The 15,900-nt window shown below is 36.0% G+C and overlaps 1 protein-coding gene across 8 annotated transcripts in view; it reads left to right on the top strand.

Annotated features, from left to right (window-relative positions):
• RALYL (RALY RNA binding protein like) overlaps positions 1–15,900 on the top strand; it is a 415,465-nt gene that overhangs the window by 209,564 nt on the left and 190,001 nt on the right. The gene's annotated exons all lie outside the window — the stretch shown is intronic.

Genomic DNA, 15,900 nt, shown 5'->3' with positions numbered 1-15,900 from the left:
TGCCAGCATATATTATGCATACTTAGACTGTACAACACACAAACCTATAAAAGCTGTGAGATATCATATGATATTGACTTATTGTGAGGATGATTTTTAAATTTGCTGAACTTATATAACTACTTTGCTGGACTCTTCTTGAATCAAGATTAATTTCTATTGAAAAATATCTGCCATCATCAGGATGAGCTTTAGAGAAGATTTTCATCTGGTGTTTCTTATATTGAACAAAACATAAAGTAATGATAAAGAAAAAATTTAAGAACCAAGTGGTTTTCTAAAACAAATTAAATGAATAAATATAAATTAATAAATACATAAATAGCCATGATGAATATAATTCCATCTATGTCTCAGGAACCTAGAGTGAAAATGAGGATATCAGCTTGGTCCTGTGCTGTCTTTATTAAAATCTTTTCCCACTAAATCACATCTTAGATGATTTCTTCGTCACTCAGTCCTCAGGCATAAATAGAATATTGCAAAACTTCTGAGAAAAATATATTAATTAATATTCCACTGCTTAGTTCAAAGTTTAGATTTTACCACTAGAATTGACTCTTTAACCTTATTTTCAATCTGTTCCTATATTTGGGAACAAGTATGATCCTTGGAACAGGGACTCTGCCTAAATCTGTCCCATAAGTCTCCACCTTCTTGATGCCTACCCTGTCCTTATGTTCTTGGTTCCACCTATGTAACAGCTGACATTATTGTGAAATCTCACTGTAGGGACCTTGGAAACAAACACTGATCATTGCTCATGAGGGTCTTCTGGTAACAGATAATTTCCAGATTCCATCCCCATTGCACACTTTGGTCTTACCCAATACTTTTATACCTTTTATTGTTGCTTCACTAAAATTCATTGTCTACAGCCACAACAGTAGACAGTGCTTCAGCAGAGTAATGCAGTTGACTTTCCGTATGCTTTTGATTGACCCTAGTCATCTCTCCAAGGTTCTGTTTATTTGTTTGATAGATTTGTTTTGTGATTTTTGTTTTTGTTGTTGTTGTTTTAATCAGTATTTTCTCATCTTCAATATAGTAACACTGATGTGAACCATTTCAGGTACTATCCATACATATAAATCAAATCATATGAATGAAGGGTTATTTTTAACAATCACTCTATTAGCTGTTCAGGGCAGGACAATTTCACTTAATGTGTGCTTTTTTACAGAAGGGCAAACTCAATGTTTCATTGTGTAATTAAAATCTATATTCTAATGGAATAAACCACTTCACTAGGTTGAGAACATCTAAAATAAGAATGAGTGAGTTTTACTCCCTCTATCTTACAAAATATTCTATTTCGCTCTTACTGGGACTTGGTCATTCTAACTCATTATGAAAACTGAAACTCCAGTTTAGATCTGACTTTCTGGCAGAACTAAAACTTCGGCATACTCAGAAAAGTTCTAAGTACATATTAAGAAAATAGTTGTAGCTATGAGATGAACCCATGACAGCATATCTCAATTTTTCTTTACTTGAGGTCTGCTCCTGTGAAATTCCTCATACATTTCTAAAGTAAAGTATGTAAAGTTGTACCCGGCACAATGTTTTATGCTCTGAATAGCCTGATATCAACTCACACAAATGTTAACTACTTCCTCCATCACAAAATCAAGACTAATGATTGCTTGCTGTCAACAAAGGTTCATGTAAAAAAAAGGCAATATATGTACATAATACACATATACATATACACATATTAACATAGGACTCGCTTAGTCTTCTGCAATATCCGTTCACACTTAAAATCATGAACAAGGTGCTATTACAGGATCTTTGTCCTGCTTTGCTGCTTGACGTGTCTAGAATAGGGTCTTGCCTGTATTAAATACTACTTCCTTAGTCATTCTACCATTGGGTTTCATAAAAAAGATACACTTTAAATCCCTTAATGTACTTGCAAAAAAATATTTTCATGGGTCTGTCTGATATATCCATCATAATGTCATAAGTGCTTTTTCAAAATCTTTAAGCATTACTTTGAAGTTTCCAGTACTTCAGCATTTACTCCTCACATGTCTTGATGAAATTTGTTGGTTTTAGCAAATAATATCCAGTAGTTCCTTCTTGATTTTAACATAATTTTGTGTTAATTCTGTTGCATTTATTAGAATTTATGTTAAAAATATATTTTATTTTGTGGCAAATGAAATCCCATACCTTTTCTTAAATGCCTTGCTTTGAGTAGCAACTGCTGGATTCATTAAAATTTGTGCAGCTGTTCTATAATATTTCTTTCTGAACATGCAGAGATAAAACCACTGTCATGATAAATTCTCTTATAACATATGTCTCAGTGTCTCATGCAAGATACACTATATAAAGACAAGAATTATCTCTAGGATGCTCTGCAAGTTTTGTTTTTGTTGTCCTAGGAGGTCTCATGTTGTCTACAACTTCACATTTTTGTTTCCTCTAGCTTGATTCAACCTGAATTCAGTTTCATTCCTTCACTTAAAAGAGAATCCAGATTGAGCTTGCTATTTTCTTCTTTATCATTTGATGACACTTTGTTCGGTATCTGATCAAGTACTACATGTGTTAGTACTTGAAATATCATGTCATCTGCCATATATCTATGTTATCTCATTCTTTTCTTAAAACATTTCACTTACCGACCTTGTTCCAAAAAGCATGTGGAAAGATTTGTATCTGCTCAAGGGTACATGGGAAATGCACGGGTCAGATGATTTCTCAACTAAATCTGACTTGTTAATATTTATCTTTCTAATCTACAACTGGAAGTATGTTTGTTCTTCATCAAGTTTTCAGAACTGAATGGGTGACAGAACAGAGTAATGTTATTTTAGTGTATTGGGGAATCCAGGCATATCCCAGTCCTGCTATTTGTGAACTATGGCTGTTAAACTTACGAAATATCTTCCCTTTCCGACATTACTGAGTCATGTGGTGAAACAAGTGTAGCTAATATTTCTCTCACAAGGCTACTGGTGTAGCAAACAAAAATGCTTAACTTGATCATAGTCTCAGTTCATGCAGGTAGCTACTTCATGTGATGATCTTTTAGGATTAGTATTCCTCTCTTTCTTTCCCTTCTTAATAGCAAGATCAGCTAAAATGCAAGTGTTAGAATCATAGAATCATAGAATCATAGAATATCACGAGTTGGAACGGACCCATAAGGATCATCAAGTCCAACTCCTGGCACCACACAGGTCTACCCAAAAGTTTAGACCATGTGACTAAGTGCACAGTCCAATCTCTTCTTAAATTCAGACAGGCTTGGTGCAGTGACTACTTCACTCAGGAGCCTGTTCCAGTGTGCAACCACCCCCTCAGTGAAGAACCCCTTCCTGATGTCCAGCCTAAACTTCCCCTGCCTCAGCTTAACATCGTTCCCACGGGTCCTATCACTGGTAATAATGGAGAATAGGTCACCTGCCTCTCCACTCCCCCTCCCGAGGAAGTTGTAGACTGCGATGAGGTTCCCCCTCAGCCTCCTCTTCTCCAGGCTGAACAGGCCAAGTGACCTCAGCCGCTTCTCGTACGTCTTCCCCTCTAGGCCCTTCATCATTTTAGTACCCTTCTCTGGACACTCTCCAAGAGTTTCCCATCCTTTTCATACTGTGGTGCCCAGAACTGCACACAGTACTCGAGGTGAGGCTGCACCAGTGCAGAGTAGAGCAGGACAATCACTTCCCTCAACTGACTAGCAATGCCGTGCTTGATGCACCCCAGGATACGGTTGGTCCTCCTGGCTGCAGGGCACACTGCTGGCTCATATTCAACTTGCTGTCAACCACAACCCCCAGATCCCTCTCTGCGGGGCTGCTCTCCAGCCTCTCATCACCCAGTCTGTACATATAGCCAGGGTTGCCCCATTCCAGGTGCAGGACCCGGCACTTGCTTTTGTTAAACTTCATGTGGTTGCTGATCGCCCAGCTCTCCAATCTGTCCAGATCTCTCTGCAAGGTCTTTCCACCCTCATCCGAGTCCACAACTCCTCCAAGTTTGGTGTCATCGGCAAATTTGCTCAAAACGCCTTCTAGTCCTACATCCAAATCATAAAAATTATAATTATAAAAACATTGAAGAGGACTGGCCCTAAAATGGAGCCTTGAGGGATCCCACTAATGACCATCCGCCAGCCAGATTAGGCCCCATTTACCACAACCCTTTGAGCCCTGCCCGTCAGCCAATTACTCACAATTGTGTTCAATTCAGTGTTCTTAACTGAGAGGAGAAATGCTTGTGAAGATAATATTTGCTGCCTCAGATTTGATTTCATGTCTACTTTCCTTTCACACCCAAGGAAAACACAATAGAAAATACAATGTTTCTCCTCAAGGATCTACCTCAGCTATTATGCTTAATCCTATGGTCCTCTAAGGGACAGATAGCTTCATCAGCAATCATATATATGGGGAAAAAAAGTTAATACTAACTAAGTAAAAATCCAATTACTTTTCAGCACTTCATACAGACAAAGTGAAATTCACTATCAAAAAAGGGAGATTTGATAAGTGAAGTGCTCAAATTCTATACTACTGTTCATACTTTCCCCAAAATAAGCTCTAGTATTGGTAAGCTCTGCTGCAGGCTGAGTAAAATTCATTTTCTAAGTATTTTCTTGACTCAGAACTGAACAATCACTTTTTGTGTTCTTGATCGTTATCATTACAACTGTTTAACTGACCAACTTTAGACTCTCCTATAAAATTCATGGCAGCACAATCAAATCTTCTTTGTTTTTTTTGTTTGTTTGTTTGTTTGTTTGTTTCATGTTTTCATGTCAGCACTTGCCATTTCATTCACGATCCTTAAGAGTCCCTTCCAACCCAAACTCTTCTTCGATTCTGCAATTTTTCAAACAGCCAACTAAAAAAGAATTAGTTCCATTTTGAGTATAAAGCTTGATATTTTCAAACCTGTTCTAAGTTGTAAAAGTCCCTCTGTACCTTTCAGAATACCTTGTAGAATACCTTGCAAAATACCTTGCATTACTTACAAAATGGTAACACACCTATAAGGTACTGCTCATGTTCAAACTCAGTCAGGAATTTCTAATTTGGTATACATGTTAATTTAGGTATGTGAGGCCTGAGCTATGTCTGATCAGAAGGTAGCAACCAGATAGCAGAAAGCTAAGAACATACACTATCTTGGTCTGGAAAGAAACACAGTCATTTTCACAACTAATCCACAGAGAAATTTGCTAAAACTTGTCTCCCAGCTGCCAATGAGGATGACCTGTGACACATTTAACAAGGTTGATGTCCTAACGGAGCTATCTTCATGCCCCACATTGTTGCACAGAACAGACATGTCTTTTATGACATTAAAAATAATAAAATTAAAATTAATAATTAAAATTAAAAATAAAAACAGAAACAAAAACCAAAACAAAAATTAATTTAAAATAAAAATAAAGTCTCTGTTACCATGAGGAAGATCTCTCTTGTTTTCCTTTTTTTTTCTTTTTTTCGGGGGGGGGGGGGGGAATAGTCTCTCTAAAGACTTAAACTGTTTTTTCTTTTGCTTTGTATCAATCTCAGCTTTATGACATCTTTTTCAGTCTAGTTTTGTTACTTGTTTCTCTTAGTCTTCTTCCCCCATGTAATGTTCACTGACTTGGTGTTATCCAAACACTATTGTTATGATCACAGTCATTCCTAAGCACTGTTAAAATCTCATTGAAAAAAAAGTCATTTCCAATTGGCTGCTGTGGTAATTTGCTGTAGACCTCTGTGCTATTTCTCCTACTGTTTGCAGTTAAATGGCAAATTCTACGTTTCTTGTGCTTTCTTTCATTCTGCTCCTGGTGCTTCATACAAATATGGAAGAGAAAGGAACAGAACATTAATGAGTTTGAAGTGTAGTGTTAACTTTCAAATATTCTAGTTTGGGAAGTATATAATGTTTTCTAGTTCTACTTCTACCTTAATTTTTCTGGACTCAAGTTCACACCTTACTTCATGAAATCTATGTCTGTTTAATTTGTCTTTCATGTGAGAAACAAAATTTGACTAAAAACATAAAATTTGAACTGAGTGGATTTAAAGTAGCTGCTAAATGACAGCAAAACCCTTGCATGAGAAAATCTGAAACAGTTTCAGGGTGTGATTGACTTCTTATCCTATAAATCAATATCTTAAAAGTTCTTCTGTTTTGTTCAGGTAGACTTTATCTCTTGATTTGATACTGGAATTTAGGCTGGAAGGGACAACATTTGGTCCAACCTCTTGCTCAAAACAAGGCTGAATCAAAGCAATGATAGTCCAGGCTGTTTTTCAGCCACTTTGTCATCCACTCATGCAGTCTATATCTCCCAGTCTTTGTCTGTGACGGTACTATGGCAGATCTTGTCAAAGACCTTGCTGAAGTTAAGGCGAAGAGCACTTATGCTACCTCTTCCTCAATCTGGTGAGCCAGTCATCTCATGATAGAAAGCTCATCATTTTGTTCAGGCATTATTCACCCTAGTAAATCTTCTGACTGTTCCTAGTCATCTTCTTCTTCATGTAGCTGGAAATGGCTCCCAGAATGATTTGCACATAATTGACTGATCTGTCTTATCTGGCTGGTCCCTCTCCAATATTAGGAAAAGCACACCAGAGTCTATCCTGAACACAGAAGTTGACACATATATAGTTGGAACAACAACAGATTTATTGCCCTGCTTCAAAGCACATAGATCAGGCACAGAGTACTGCATAGGGACCTCTAGAGACCTCTGAATACTTGAAATTCTTCTCTATATATTCCCTTTTCGCCCCTCAACATTTCGCAAGTTCTTCCCCTTTGCTACACATTATCACCTCCCCCACCAAAAAAAAAAAAAAAAAAAAAAAAGTCTGTCCTTGCCTACACCTAACCCATTGATCCTTATTTTAACTTTATAAATTTATATGGTATTTATGATAGATTGGCCTGGAAATGACTCCTTTATTCAAGAATTCTGTCAAGCTTGTACCAAGCCGTCCCCCAAAACTTGCTTTTTAAATCTACAGTATTTTGCCTTGTTCATACTACTATCTTTCAGTGATACCAGAGGTTGGGATTATTAAAATAAATTAAATGAAATGTCACTGAAACAAGAATCATTGGCTATCGAATTAGATTTGCAGGAAAATAAATATTTAGAACAGGTAAAACATTATTGACAAGGAACTCATTTAAAAATTAATTTTAAAATTACAATTAAAGTTTTGATTAAAACAATGAAAAGACTTTAAACAGATAAAGTTTCAGAAATTCAGTAAAGAAATCTTGTAAAAGGTTGTTTGTTTTTACATATCTTGTATGTTTTATTGTGTGTTACAAATGGAGAAATTATCATTTTAGAGTGACAAGGAATCACTTCTAACAGATATATCTAGCATTAAAACTACTATTCACCTTTGCCCAGCTTTGAAAATCAACAGTGATATTAAATGATCTCACTGCAGTTCTAGCAATTACATTGCCAAAGTTGAAAAGGTCATAGTAATGTATTAAAAAAAAAAAAAAAAAAGTTCTATGTCTTAGGCAGATTATTAAAGTTATTAGAGTGCAGCAAATTATTTTGGTTTGGTTTTGTGTATTCTTAATTATAAATATATACATATATATTTTTTAATTTCTTTGAAAGTTAAATGGCTATTACTTGAGTGTAACTATTAAATAAAAAATATTATCAAAGCCTTAACAGTGCAACTGAATGTGGTTTTCCTATGTGCATAATAACAATATGCACCAACATTTACTCATCAAGTAACTACTTATGAAGACACAAAAGTGAACTGAACTGAAGCTTAAGACAACCTAAACTTAACTGAAACTTAGTTCTAATAACATTTGCAAAAGAACATGAAAACTGAATTGATGGAAATACTTCCTTGCTGCCACTTCTATAAAAGACAGGTTAGTTTTGTAGGTAAGGGAATGGTCACTGTTTTAGTTTTTCACTTTTTGAAGATTCATTTTGTCTCTTATCCAGGTTTTGTTCAAAGGTAGTAGAGGAAAGTTGAATGTAAACAATCACCTTACAGCAGATAAAATTGACACTCACACCACTGTTGCAGCAGCTGGAAAAACAGTCATGAATTTTTACAGACTGGATTTAGAGGTCCTTATATTCTGTTAATTGGCGCTTAATGCTGATTTATTAATTTTCTACTCTTAAATTCTGGGTTTTATTTAAATCCACATGCAAGCAAGAAAGAAAAGGCAGGAAAAATAGGATTTTTTTTAGATGCAAATAAACTGGTTATGATTTTTTTCTTTTCTCTTGTGTTGTGCAAGATGAAGTAGAAATTTCAATCTAATTCACTGGCATTTTTAAATCACATTGATCAGAAATAAAGTCTTTGTGTGTAAGAATATCTAAAATTAAGGAGAGAGAAAGAGACACAAAGGGAGGAAGGGAGGGAAGGCAGAAGGAGGAAAGAGAGTGAGGGGAAGAGAAAAAGAGAGAAACAGAAAGACAGCAAGAGAAAGAGAGATACTGAGTGAAAGAGAGAGGAAAAAAAATGAAGGAAAATTATTTCATTCATTCATGTAGGGACAATATGACTGAAACACATAAGCTACCAGGCAGGAATGTTAAAAATAAAAATAAAAATAAATAAATAAATAAACTAACTGCAGGAGTTCATCTCACCATGACTCATATTCAGCTAACTGGAATTATGCATAGAACAGAATTGTGAAGCTTCATAATTTATCATATCTTCATGTCTTTTCTCTCTGAAATGATACAGTCTTGGAGGGAATGCCCCAAATGGTGGTGGGTTCAGGGTTTGGCCTGACATTGCAGGTATCAATGGATTTCCCCGCAGTCTTGGGAGCAAGACAGCAACTTTAGCTACTGCAGAGTTTAAGTATTCTGGTCCATTTGCTCCATGGATTCTGTGAAAGGGCAGTACAGCAATGATAATTCATAGGGAATGTCATTATTTTTTGTAGTGACTGTGTAAACTTACCAACAGTAATCTAAGCCATCTGTTTCAAATTTTGATGGTATATCTGTAGTTAGATACTTCAACAGCTAACTGCATCATCGCTGTACACAATATATTTATTTCAGTAAAAGTTCATTTGTATTCACTGGAATCCTCTGGCTCTGTGATACTAGCAGAAAATGTCAAATTGTTCTTAGAATTTATAAGAAGGTATAAAATTCATGAGCTGAGACAATGAAAATCCCCAAGAAATTATGGCTACCATATTTTGTACTCATTTTGGCACATGATTTTTTTATGCCTACAGAAATGAAGGCAAGTCATCTAACCATTCATCGAGTCAGCGTTTTCTGAAATAAGAGGATATGAAAAGTGCTTACTAATGACTTCTTGGCACCTATCCTAATACATCTAGAATGAGAGCAGCAAGGAAAAAATTACAAGTTCCATAGTATGGCATTCAGATCCCAATATATTCACTTCAATAAAGATTCCTTCAGACTTCAATGCTATTATGCTCTTGGCATCTTGGTCAGAGGAGAATGTCTTAGTGTCCTTCAAGAACCTAGAAATTTAACTTTTTTAACTTTTCTTTTTTTTTTTTTCAATAAATAAGAGAAAGTAATGAGAAAAAGGAAAGGGTACAAAATCTGTGTAATAAGGCAAAATCTAGGACTCCACTGAATCTTCTTGTGCTTAATTTGAACTCTATCCAAATTTCTATCTATTACAAAAGACAATTTCATAATTCTAAGGCCTGTTGAAGAAGAAATCCGTATTGATAGATAGAGAGGAACCAATTATGGAACAAAAATGCAGTGATTACTTAGGTACAAATGGTCACAAGCTGATCATATTTATTATATTTGCTGCTCATAAAGGCCAGTTTCATAAACCTTGAAAGTAGATATGAGCCAGTTCAATTTGGAGAAAGAGCTGAAATGGGAAAATATGATCAGGAATGATTAAAATATTTTAATAGTTGCCAAAAGAGAAATAATCATAAAAAGAAACTGGTATGCTTAAAAACAGACCATAAGAAATCCAATCCAAGAAAGCTGTAGGTAACTGAAACAATAGAAGATGAAGACATATTAAATTAGATTAGATTTATGAGTAGCTTAAACATTAAGAACAAAGAGAATTTGAAAGAAGGCTGTCACTCATTGCTGGGAAGAAATGTGGGGGATTTTGTTGTTGTTGTTGTTTTAAATATAGCTGTATATGTAAAGGGCTTAGGGTTTTTTTGTTTGTTTGTTTGTTTTTCTCCTGTATTTGGAAATTTCTAGATACATTCAGATCTCAGAATGAAGATGACATGGTTTCCATTCCAATGTTCATTAGATAAAATAAATTATCTTTAAATCCTGAGGTCGAATTAATTTTCATCTTGAGTTTACTAAAGAGAAGACAGAAAAGTTCTCCAAAGAAGTTCTCAGCTCCTAATGTCTGCAGGATTATTTTCAGTAAGTCTTGAACTGGAGTAAAAGTTTCAGAAAGGTAGAAGTTTCACGTGGGTGAATTGCCCAGCTCACACCATAGTTCAAAACAAATCAGGATTTAAGTGGCTTATTGATTTGTTAATAAAAAATCGGAACTCATGACCAATACCAGCATCAGTACTGGGATGCTAGACATTCACAAAATATTAACAAATGCTTTAAGATTTCTCTAGTGGTTGGCAACCCTGCCCAGAGCAGGGTGTTTGAAACTAGATGATGTTTAAGGTCTTTTTCAACCCAGGCCATTCTATGATTCTATGAAATCCCCTTCTAAAGCTAATCCCAGCAAAGCACCCCCCTCCTGCTCTGGAAGATGTGGGTGCCCCAGCCACCCGCTCACCATCCCAGAGGCAAAAGAAGCCCCGATCAGGTGCCCCACATGCCCAGGGTATAGGTCTCAGGGTGCCCACAATCTGGCTGTGGGCAAGCTGGAGGAAGTGGCTGAGGGTGCCTGTGGGGGGATCCACACTGCCAGGCCCAAGCAGAACTCCTAGTGCCGTGAGGCCACATCTGCCAGGGTCGCACCAGCCCCACTGCTGCCTTTCTCCCCTCTTCTGCCCACTATAAATTCTTGTGTTTCACATGTATTGCTGTGTAGCTGACTCTTTTTAACCAAAAGTATTCTGGTAATTCCTTGACAGATGTTTAATTCAGCTCATGGTTCCTCTTTACCAAGCTTGGTTTTGGGCAAAGAATCCCTCAAGCAGTTTGGTGTCCCACTTCCCCACACCCTTACACCCACTTCTGTCTTTTTGGCTGCTGCTATCCTAGCCTCTTTGGCAAGGGCTGGCCCTGTGATCATGCCCATGAGAAGAAACTGAACTTTGTGTAAGTTATTTAAAATGGTGTAAAGGCCAAGCTGTGTAATAATAGTTCTGTCATAATTGTTTTAAATTTCAAGGAAAGAGTAATGAAATTGCTGGACTTTGATCAAGAATGAGCATGGGGATAATCTTACTAGTATCAACATGACTTTACTGAAAATAAGTCTTAAGAAATGAAAGATGTATCCATTTTATGTATATTTCAACACTAAATAGTAAGGTTGAATTGATGTAACGTATTTCCGCAAGGTACTTGATTCATTCCAAGTGGAAATTTGATTAATAAAGTGCCTTATGACATTGGTATGGCACATGCCAAATGGATTAAAAACTAGTCTCAAAAGACTTGTAAATGCGAAGTAATCATACAACAGGTGTGTGGTTTTTCATGGTAGAATCAGTTTTTTATTCATTCCTTCTCATAGTCTGAAAGAGAACAGAAATCACTGAAGAATGTGGGAGAAAACAGGAAAAAGATATCAAAACAGAAAATAAATAGCAAAATGGTAAGTTAGAACAAAAGTGTGACTTCTTTAAGTATAATATCTAACACTTTGCTGATGTGTTCTTCAGCATGGAAGACAAAAGTGTAACAAAATCTGAAGGCTGTGAGCTGAAGTGAGAACAAGGAAACCTCAAAATAAAGCACATATGTGAGGGCATTAGGAACAGTTTACCAAAAGTTTTAGTCACAATTTCTAAAGTAAGCATTAGATGTTATTGTAAAGGTCATGTCCTATTTCATCCCAGATTTAATTCAAGGAAGTTTTGTGGTCTGTTGTACCAAACCAGACTGGATCTGTCCAAGTGTTTTAGGTCACAGCTAGTAAGTCATGCAAACATCCTGGAAGAGTAAATGAGAAATGGAGTAATTCAGTTTTGCTGATGTAGCCAAGATTTCATCACAGACATATGAATAAACAGTGATGTTGTTATAATCTGAATTTACCAGGACCCAGGTTCAACCAGTGTAATTTGAGGTAAAGTAGCTGAGGGATCCACTCTTAGATATTTTATACTTGTGTTGGGATACTGACTACCACACAGAAACTTGTCAGTTGAAGGATATTAATCTCTTAAGAGCCTTGCAGCTTCGGCATATACGTATTCATTCATTTTTGACAGTTTTACATGCCACTCAGACAATTCAATTTCACATTAGCTTGTTCTAGTTTTCTCTTTATGGATAATTTAGTGGTGACTGGACAACTGGCAGATAAGTTGTTAAACAGGGGCTTGCTCAGACTTCTATCCAAAAAAAAAAAAAGATCATTCCATGGCCAGTTTAGATATAATAAAATATATAAGCAAGAATAAAGTTCTAGTTTTAGTAAAATAATTTAACTTGTTTTAATAAACAATCACAGAATTAACAGGAAATACTGAAGTGGGAAATATTCAAATCAGTATTTCTGTTAAATGTTGAATACTTTGTTACCACTGAAATGGTTTGGAAGCAACATAGAGACTTACAGAATACTTCATTTTGAGAAAGAGGTCAAGAGGTCACCAAGCCCAAGCTCCTGCTCAAAGCAAGGGCAATACTGAATTCAGATCAGATTGCTAAGGGCTTTGTCCAGACCAGTGGTGGAAAATTCCAGACAAAGCTTCAACAATCTCTTTGGATAAACACAATAAATCAAGAAAGAAAGAAAAAAAAAGTTCTTAATTTTATTAAGGCCTGTAGTGATTTATGTCTGATATTAATAACAAATCTATAGATATTACAGAAATAGTCTTGTTATGTCAGCAGCTTTGGAAATTAGTTTAGCAATATCCACCTAACAACAAGCTTGGCTTAATTTATCCAACAGAAATAAATATTATTTTTTTTCCCAGTAGAATTTACAATAAAATAAATAAGGGGGCAGGTAGGATTCAGAAAACAGATCTTTCTACACCATTTTTATTTATTTCTTTTCAGCTCTTTTTTTATATTAAAGTAGATATTCACATGACTGGTAACAAAATCTATAAGAAAATGGAAAACTTGTGAATAAGATCAGTCTTGTTTTATTTTTCTGTGCTACAGAAGTAATGGTTTTACCCATCAAGCCCCTAATGTCTATTTTATTGCAACATACTTTTTCATTCCAGACAAGCAGAGACATACTTGCACCCAACTTTCTGACCATTATAGCTATAAAATTATTTGTCCTTAGGAAAAAAAGAGACAAACATAATAACTCCATTAGCTTAATACCATCTTAATGTCTTAAGTGTTTTTTCTTAGGATGAAATTAATCCTGGTGCAAAGGGCTACAATCAAATTCATTTGGAGAAAATGCACTCTTCTTGCTAGAATCACTACTTCTTGAAACTTCCATTAGTGATCTCATTCTTCTTCTGTAGCTCTGTTCTACTTTAATTTACCGCAGTACATCAGATGATGATCACGCATCTACCACATCCCTGAATGTTTTCTCTTTAGAGAAGCCTTGCAAAATTTAGCAGAAAATATGATAGCTCTTTCAGAATTCCTTCCTCAAATGATTAATCCCTGATGGTTCTTTACTGTGTGTCTGGGCCGACAGCAGGTCAGAAAAGATTAGGATTTTACTGCCCTCATATTTCAGAACCTTATTTTAGTAGTTGCAGCCAGGATTCTTTCTCTTCCCCTTATATCAGAGTGTAGCAATTACAGACCTCTCACATTACCCTGAAATGCTGTTCCCATCATAGGCATCCTGTAATTTCTCTTCTCAAGCAGCAGATCTTGCAGGATGAGAGCTTAGCCACACAGTGGTCTTCAAATAATTTGAAATGTTTCATTATTGTATTTTTCCGTTACCTATTTAGAACATTGCACATTTATAAAAGCATATTTGGAAAGCAATATGCTTTTGTTTGCATCTGGGTAAAAAGTACTTTTAATATGGAATTTTGAAAACTATATTTGAAAATATATTTTTCTCCTTCTTCATCCAATTCTAGTCAGGCTGTAACTGCAAAGGAAATTTGTTTTACAATGCAGGCTCATCTCTGCCAACATCTTATGACACAAAATCCCCAGTAGAATTTTAATTTGCATAACATTACGCATATTTGCATGAAATATTGCCCAATGGTACTAAGAGCACCAGTTTCTCCCTAAGCCCCAATTAATTAATCTGTGTCCCTCCAGACCTACATCACTTTATTATGCATTATTAGTATACCAACATCAATTAATTATGTACTTCCCAGCCCCACATCAATCATTTTGTGCCCTTCAGCCAGCTTTGCACCCCTCACAGCCCCACATCTGGATGAAAATATATCCCTTGCTTTTCTCATAGTTGTGGATGCCTCTCAGTGATTTTGCCAGCCAGCAGAGAGCTTTAGGAGCTCTCTGCTCATACTATAGCCCATCAAGGCCTGATATTTTAGAGATGGTAGGGTAAAACCTCAGCAGACAAATTGCTGTCTGATGGAAGATTGTGAAAATAGTGCAACACTTTTGTTTTGTTTCGTTTTGTTCCCTTTTGTCCCATCCTTCTTTCTGAACTGAATTAGAAACTTATTTATACATTACTGATATTGTCTAGTATTGATTTGGTTTTGGAGTTATTTTGCTCCTGTTCCCAGCACATTTTGTCAAAAAGTTTTGGCTGTGACTGTGCTGTGTACTGAAGGTGTTGTGAGAGTAGCCCATTGACTTCACACTCAGAAAAAGTGGGAGAATCTTAACTTTTTAATTTAACAGGCAGTGTGCCCTTCCTTCCAACCCATAGGCCCACCAGCAGTCAAACTTGGGAGCAACAATTTCCATTAGCTGCAAATGATCCAGACATTCAAACCATGATCAAGATATTGGTTCAGGTTGACTGGCACTTCTTTAAGAATAGGGAATGAAAATGTTACAAGGGTGTGAAAGGACATATGCAAAACACAGACTATAAGTAGTGACTGGAGAATGACAGTGAATTAGGAATTTCTGACTATTTTACATCAACCTACTTACAGAGTTGTCTTTTTTCTTTTTTTCATATTTTATTTAGTTAGTCAGTTTGGTTTATACACTGTGTGCTTAGGGGAAAACAGAAACTCATGTCACATGTTCATCATTTTCCATATTTTATCTGGTAATCAGTCTTATTCAATGAGGCTTGCAAGAAAGGTGAAGCTTTCCAAAGAATTTTCTTTTTCTTTTACTGTCAGTACAAAGGTCAAGCTCATGACTGCAAGAAAGGAGTAGGAAGGAACTGAAACTATGGTTTCATTCCCAGGGCACCCCTTGGCTGAGTAAGGTCAATACACCAAGGAGCAGCAAGCTGACCTGAATGAAATATTTAACATTTCTCTTCTGTCCTTCCTCTTTACTTAGCTTCCAGAACAACTTTAAATCCTTCTGTATGGCATCTATTACTAGTATGGCATTTTTAGGCCCCTTTAGGTGCACTATACATCATGCCTCAGTTCTGTTCATTAAATTTAAAATGTGCCTGTCATAAAGTCGTTATGGATTTTAAGTTTGCAGAGGGAATATACCTGCTTTTTCCTTGCAACACTCTTTATATGTTGAATATTTATACCCATTTGTGTTTGTTCTGACATAAGAAGAGTAGGCCTGCCAAGGGTCCCCTTGTGACTATAAACTCAAGCTTTAAAAAAAGTAGCTTAGCTAAGTTTTTTTATTAACTGCTACCTATCACTATCGTATTGTCCTTATGC

This window comes from Anser anser, assembly GCF_964211835.1.
Source record: "Anser anser genome assembly, chromosome: 2".
Classification (NCBI taxonomy): Eukaryota; Metazoa; Chordata; class Aves; order Anseriformes; family Anatidae; genus Anser; species Anser anser.
The sequence above is the reverse complement of the archived record's forward strand: the minus strand, read 5'-3'. Positions and strand labels throughout refer to the sequence as shown.